A 6,943-nucleotide genomic window follows, 5' to 3' on the forward strand; every position below is an offset into this window, starting at 1 on the left:
CAGTCAAAGAAAGATGCATTTACAAATTATGTTTCCACAACTAATGGTCCACATCAATAAATACAAATTTGAAATAATTTTACTTTGATAATTTAATCATTTTACTTTTTAAAATAATTTGACTGTTGAATCATTAAAATTATAATCTTTCATTTTATAAGAGCCTTTTTGTTTTGTTTGTTGTAATCATTTTTACTCCATTAGAAAGTTCACAGATACTAGGGACTAAGTTTAAACTAGAACCAAGTTTAAAATTGTCCTCACCGCTGTCCAAACTGCTGGCTGGTCTCCACTACAGCGGTTCGTGTCTTCTGCCCAGTCCCAGGTAGCAGTCCCTGACTTCTGTCGGGAAGGACGGCTTTCCCATTCCACAGCTGTCAGGCTCTAGCGTGTTACTTATGTGGTGCATTATCTGCTCAGGCTGCCATCACAAAACACCATAGACTTGGAAGCTGAAACAACAGAAACGTATTTTCTTACAGTTCCAGAGCCTAGAAGGTCAAAATCAAGGGGACAGCAGGTTTGGTTTCTGGTGAGACTTCTCCTCCTGGCTTGTAGACCTTCTCTCCATGTCCTCATCCAGCCTTTCTTCCCTGTGTGCATCTTTGGTGTCTCTCCTGATAAAGACACCAGTCATAATGGATCAGAGCCGCCTCCCCCATTCTCCTGAAATCTCTCCTTAAATCCATCTCCAAATGCAATCGCAATGGGAGTTAGGGATTAGATATTTTGGCAGAACACAAATCAGTCCATGACACTTGAGCTAATGGGACATGGCTGAATGTAATAGGAATTTTGAATAAAAGGTTGAAGAGCCATTTCATACTTCCACTATAGCTCTCTTCTCTCTGCCACTAAGCCAGCATGTACTCAGAAGGTCCTGCCTCTTCAGGCTGGGCTCAAGAGGACATGGAATAAACAGTAGCCTACTTATACTAACATATAAAGAGGAAAAGAATTAAACATTTCCCCTATTAACATCCTGATCCTTTGATACCACAGTTTTGCCCAGCAAAAGCTTATTAACAAAGACATCAGTACTCATTTTTCTAAATACATTTTGTAAGTAGTGACTCAAAATCTAAAATTTTCTGGCATTTCTCTAAGTGTTTGTTGTTTGCTAATTCATTTATATTGACACCATAGGGGTGTTTCATTTATTGTACTATGGAAGATAGTTTTTATAGTACATGATGATGATGAACTATATTTATTCAAATTTATTTATATTATTGACAGTATTATAGATGTCCCCCATTTCCCTCCATTCAATATTTTCCTCCATTCAATATGAAATATATTTAATACTGTACAATATTGCTTTCCTGCATATCACACTGCTGTTCCTTTGGTATCCTATCTAATAAAAGACAAAAAGGGTAATTGACCGTACCTTCGCTACGCTTCCCATTGGCTAATCAGGGTGATATGCAAATTAACTGCCAACAAAGATGGCGGCTGGCAGCCACGCAGCTGAAGCGAGCAGGAGCCTTGCTTGCTCCAGTGATGGAGGAAACCAAGGTTCCCCACCTGCAGTGGCCCGGCTCTGAGCTCTGAAAGCAACAAAGTTTCAATTATAGAAGCTAAACAAACCCCAGATACCTGCTTTCAGCAGGCCGTGGCCACGGAGCTGGAGCGAGCAAGAGCCAGCTCTCAGCTCCAGTGACGGCAACAAAGTTTCAATTATAGAAGGTAAATAAATCCCAGAATAAAAAAGAAAAAAAAAAAAGGAGAGGCTGGGAGCTTCAGTCGCTGGCCAGCCTGAAAACGGCCCTCAGCCCCTCACCCAAACTGGCCAGGCACCCCAGTGGGGACCCCCACCCTAAAGGGGGTGTGGCCAGCCTGAAAACAGCCATCAGCCCCTCATCCAGGCTGGTCAGGCACCCCAGTGGGGACCCCCACCCTGAAGGGGGTGTGACCAGCTGCAAACAGCCATCATCCCCTCACCCAGGCTGGCCAGGCACCCCAGCAGGACCCCCACCCTGATCCAGGACACCCTTCAGGGCAAACCAGCCGGCCCCCACCCGTGCACCAGGCCTCTATCCTATATAGTAAAAGGGTAATATGAAAACTGACCCTAACAGCAGAAAGACTGGGAATAATTGGTCACTATAACACACACTGACCACCAGGGGGCAGACGCTCGATGCAGGAGCTGCCCTCTGGTGGTCAGTGTGCTCCCACATGGGGGAGCTCTGCTCAGCCACAAGCCAGGCTGATGGCTGTCAGTACAGCGGTGGTGGTGGGAGCCTCTCCTGCCTCCTCAGCAGTGCTAAGGATGTCCGACTGCAGTTTAGGTCTGCTCCCCGCTGGCAAGTGGACATCCCCCGAGGGCTGCCAGGCTGCCAGAGGGATGTCTGATTGCCAGCTTAGGCCCAATCCCCCGGGGAGCAGGCCTAAGCCAGCAGGTGGTCATCCCTTGAGGGGTCCCAAACTGTGAGAGGGCACAGGCCTGGTTGAGGGACCCCCCGAGTGCACAAATTTTTGTACACCAGGCCTCTAGTATATTATATTAGTTTAACTGCTGAAGTTACATGTATGGGGCAATGTTAAGCAGTCTCTTCTACAATGTGGAGACTAATGGGAGTTCAAGAGTAAAAACCACAGCACATCCCAGTTCCTTGTTACACTAAACTCATTTGAGAATCATTCTTCACTGACCTATTGAGTAGGTTGTTTGTTGTTAGTGGCCTCTGGTGAAGAGGTGAGGAAAGACTATTGTAATGAAGGTGTTCATTCTGTAAGGTTCTGGGAGTTTGGGAAAGAAGAATTCCCAGCACCGAGCCAGTGGGAATGGACTTCAGTGATTGGGAGGTAGCACAGTGAGAAATAAGACATAATGAAGGAGACAAAGCCAACAAAATTAGGGACATGAAACAAGCTTTGAACAATTGCTAGGAGAAAGCAAGCTAGCTAGTGTACTGATAAGCCTATGCAATATTGTTGCAGAATTATAAAAGGTAAGCAGCTCCTTTAGAGATCACATAGGGACTTCAAGTGATATCTTATAACTAGCTTTATCTTATAACTTAGTTTCAGATTGATCCAGACACCCATTTTATAAAGCAGATTACTCTCATGCTTTAATTCAAGTGAAGAAATATTTATTAACAACCTATTAGATAAATGTAGGAAATTACAGTAAATGAAAGAATAAATAAGACAGATTCTGACTTTCAGGGACTTGCATTCCAATTTCCAGGGATTAATAAAGGTTTAGGTCACTGAAAATAACATGTAAGCCAAGTGCCACAATAGGGAGCATTTGAGAGATCCAATGGAGGAAGTCAATATGTCAGTAGGAACCTGAAAGTTTATTTTGGAAAATATGGCATTTGCTATGGCCAATAAAAGAGGACAAAATATTGAAAAGTAAAAATGGTGTACACAAAATCTATGAAAGAAAAGGTATTTAAACCAAGTTTCAGTAGTAGAAAAGCACAGAATATATTTATTTGAATTTGTCAAAAATATTAATCATATATGTGTATGTACATATATATACATATATATTTTGCCACTTTGTGTGCGTGTGTGTGTATGTGTTTTTCCCCCTTCGGTACGCTTTCCCACACTAATATAATATTCTCTACTTGCCCGAATACATAAAACAGGTTGATTAAATAAGATCAGTCACTTATTACAGTGATTGCACATTTATTTTTATTCATTAAACTAATCAAAAGGCATTGAGTACTTGCCATATAATAGGAAATACATAAGCAGTGACATGAAAAAGATAAAGTCCGCACCTCCACTAAGCTTATTTTCTAATGAAGGAAGTAAAATAACTGGTGATTCAAAGAACAGAGCAACTTGAGAAATGATACAGTCTTTCTGAAAAATAACATTTAATGGCAAACTTAAAAATGGAATGAATAACTATGGAAAAAGCCAAGGAAAGAATAATCCAGAAATAGGGAAGAAATGCAAAGTTGCTAGTGTGAGGCTGTATTCTGTGGCAAGTGACAGGCAACAATAACCTTAGTAAGCTGATCACAAAAAGTGTTCATAATACTGCACCCTCTTCTCTTTGTCTGTTGTCATATTATATTCCAACTTTTCCATCAAATGCTAGAGTCTATTTCCCCACCACATGAATCTGGACTGCCTTTGTGATTTTCACTGGCCAGAAGATCATGGTAGAAGTGATTCTGTGTTAGTTCTGGGTCTAGCCTTGACATTACAACTCAGTTAACAGGACGCCTGTTAATACCATGAGACTGAGCCAGAGCTAGCCTGTTGGAGGATAAGAAAATTTATTGATTCATCTCATTTGTCACAGGGAAGAGCTCATCTTATTTGTCATAGTTAAGAGCTAAGATCAGCTAAGCTGACTGCAGCTGACTTGTTAGATGACCATGAATGATTGATTGAACCTACCAAGATCAACCAAGCCTAATCCAGATCAACAGAACCATAGAGCCAAACTGTAGAATCTTGAGCAACAATAAATTATTATTAAAGCCATTAAATTTTAGGGTGATCTATTATTCAGCTATAGATATTTAATACAATAGCTTAAGCAATAGAAGATATTTAATTTTATGTTATAAGAAATTTCAAATTGGTTCAGATGCTTACCATCATCATTAAGAATCCAACCTCACATATTGGAGTTTGTTGTTGTTGTTTGTCTGTTTTGCCTTCATGGTACTGTTAAAAGATAACTACTACATTTCAAAACATCATCTATATATATAAAAGCCAAGCAACTGGAACAACAGAACAAACGGAATGACCAGAACAACTGGAACAACTGGAATGACTGGTCGCTATGACAGGCACTGTGGCAGCTAACCAGCCCAACCGGGGCCCTGATCAGCGCCCCCAACCTCCTGCAACCCCCCCGCCCTCAGCCTGCCCCCCCCCCCTTGGTGAAGATTTTGAATTTTATTTTAAGTGAGGGAAAGTTATAGCAGCATTAAAGAGAATAGAGAATTGATCTTAAGTGAATAAGTACAGAATAGATTTAGCTTATTTTTAAACATTAATATTGTTAATATTATTAAAACATGCTTGATATCAATATATGAGACAAGATCAAACTGTCAGAATTTTGAAGCCTAAGCATTTTCTTAGGATAATACTGTTTTGACTTTTCCCCTCTTGCTGTATTCCTTTAGTGTTAACTTACCCTGTTACTGAGTCTTATCTTATTCTAACTTCACAATATTTATTTTATTCTATATTTCTTTTCTAATCTCATTTTAATTAAAGATCTCCACAAAACCACTGCTATTATCTTTTGGAACCAATCACTGTTGAGCATCACCAACTTAAAGCCCTAAAATAGCTGGCACCACAGATGTGCAGTTCATCATCGTATCTGCAATGCCTACCAGCCACAATCACATGATAGTTATTGAATGGATTCCTGTCTAAATAAATGAACTAGCACACCAACCTATGGTCTTACTTCCTGTCTTGGTTTTATTGCTCACTCACCACAAAACATCATCCTTTACACTTTCAAATTGAGTTTTGTATGCATTAAAAAAGAAAAGAAAAGGAGAGAGGATGCAAAACACATTACAGAAAATTGATGAGAACCCCATTGAGAGGTAGCAGTAAATGGGATCTTGCTGAAAAGACATGGAGTACTTTAGCATAAATTATAAAAACAGAAAACATATATAAGACTAAATTAAGAGAAGCAGACTTTCTTAAATATGAAAAGTAATCATTCCAGTTCATTCTACTCTGTCCTAAAAGTTATCTGCAGCCTTAGGTTTAATTTTGGGCACCATGTTTGAAGGAAGGCATTGACATATTACTGAATTGAATGGAGTTGGATATATTTGCACAGTTCCAATTGAGTTTGACAAGCAGGAAAGTGATGTTTGCAGAGCAGGAAAAGAATATTTGAAGTCCAGTGGAGTTGATTACTCAGATGACCCCAAGAACCAAGATGAATGAGGCTGTACATATGAGATGCACCTTTCCTTTGAACTTTCAATACTGGAATATTGCTTTGATTGTTCTGACAAAGTACAATCATCCCCAAGGTCTTTAAAAATTCCTATTAGAATTCATAGGTCTAGGAGGCTGGTAAGCAATTATTGGCATCTTGTGATAATTTTCCTGACAATTCTGCAACTGGTATTCACCAGCCCAGCCATGTGTCCCCATTCAAATTCCCATACTTCTCTCCTACATAATCAGTTAATATCTTTCCTTCCTGCATCCAGCCCAGTGTAAACTTCCTCACCTAATATTACTTATGACTCAGTGGCACAGAAATGCTAAAGTATCTGCCCATTTCCTAAAAATAAATTAAGAGAATTTTCATAATCTTATCAAGGGAAGTGTCAGTACTAATGAACTTTCTGATAGTTGAGATAGAAATTTGAAGAGGCATATAAACAAATTAGATATAAACCTAACCAGTGGACACAGAGGGCATGAGTGGGGGTGAGGTGGGGGGCAATGGGGGGGGATAAGGACACATATGTAATATATTAATCAATAAAGAAAAAAATTAAAAAGAACAAATTAGAATGTATCCAGAGGGGTAGAAAAATATTGAAGTTTCTGGAAGAGGCCATAAAAAATGACTGATAGATTGGGAATATTGACCTTGAAAAAGCCACACTTAAATGGTGTTAATAGCAGTCTTCAAATATTTGAATGGCAGTTCTATAGATGGGTTCGTTAATCCATTCTATTACTTCTAGGTAACAACATACTAAGAATAATAGTTGAAAGTTATAAAAGAAAATAAGTTTGGATCAGAATAAGAAAGGTATTTTTAATAATTACTATTTTCCAAAAGTAGAATAGTTAGCTTTATGAAAGAGTTCACCAAAAGTTCAAAATTTTAGCAAATGACCAGGCTATTATATATGCAAGATTATGAGGAACAGATTTTAAAAGGGTCATAAGAGAGATTTTTAAGCATACTTTATTATATATTTTCTTCTTATCACTCCATGAGGTAGGT

The sequence above is a fragment of the Myotis lucifugus genome, unplaced genomic scaffold (genome assembly GCF_000147115.1).
Source record: "Myotis lucifugus unplaced genomic scaffold, Myoluc2.0 scaffold_267, whole genome shotgun sequence".
Taxonomy (NCBI): domain Eukaryota; kingdom Metazoa; phylum Chordata; class Mammalia; order Chiroptera; family Vespertilionidae; genus Myotis; species Myotis lucifugus.